The sequence below is a fragment of the Falco punctatus genome (genome assembly GCF_963210335.1).
Source record: "Falco punctatus genome assembly, chromosome: 1".
Taxonomy (NCBI): domain Eukaryota; kingdom Metazoa; phylum Chordata; class Aves; order Falconiformes; family Falconidae; genus Falco; species Falco punctatus.
Genome location: NC_137580.1, coordinates 108,510,274 through 108,510,956, shown reverse-complemented (window position 1 = coordinate 108,510,956; position 683 = coordinate 108,510,274).

Below are 683 nucleotides of genomic sequence, written 5' to 3'. Positions count from 1 at the left end.
ACCCCCGCACCGCCCGGCCCCGCACCCCCGGTGCCCCGCGATCCCGGCAATCCGCACTGCCCGGTCCCCGCACGCCCCGGTGCTCCGCAGCCCCCCCGCCCCGGTTCCCACACCGTCCTGCCCCCGCACCCCCTGTGCCCGTGACCCCCCGGACCCGGCTCCCCGCACCCGCACCTCCCGGTGCTCCGCGACCTCCCAGCCCCGGCTTCCCACACCGTCCTGCCCCCCCCCCCCTCCGGTGCCCCGCGGCCCCTCACACCATCCTGCCCCCACATCCCCCACCCCCCCCAGCCCTGGTTCCCCACACTGTCCTGCCCCCGAGCCCAGCACCCCCCACCGCCCGGCCCCAGCTCCCCCTGGGCACAGTGGCCCGGTGGCCAGGCTGGGCACTGGCCACGGATGTTTTTGGGGTGGGGGATGTTTGTTTTTGGGGTGGGGGGCTGCAGCGCACCAAGGGCCACTTTGCCAAACGAGGAGTGAAAAGTTCCCCCAAGGTTTCAGCCCACGCTCTCCCCAGCATGATGAGGGCACAGATGTGGCTACGGCCAGTTGGGACACAGCAGCAGTGTTGCCACATGGAGAAAAACCCCACAAGCAGCGCACTGACCAAAATCAAGAGATTTCACAAAAATCCTGACGGCGCTCAGTCTATGGACAGCTGTCACACAACGTGACGTTTCCTG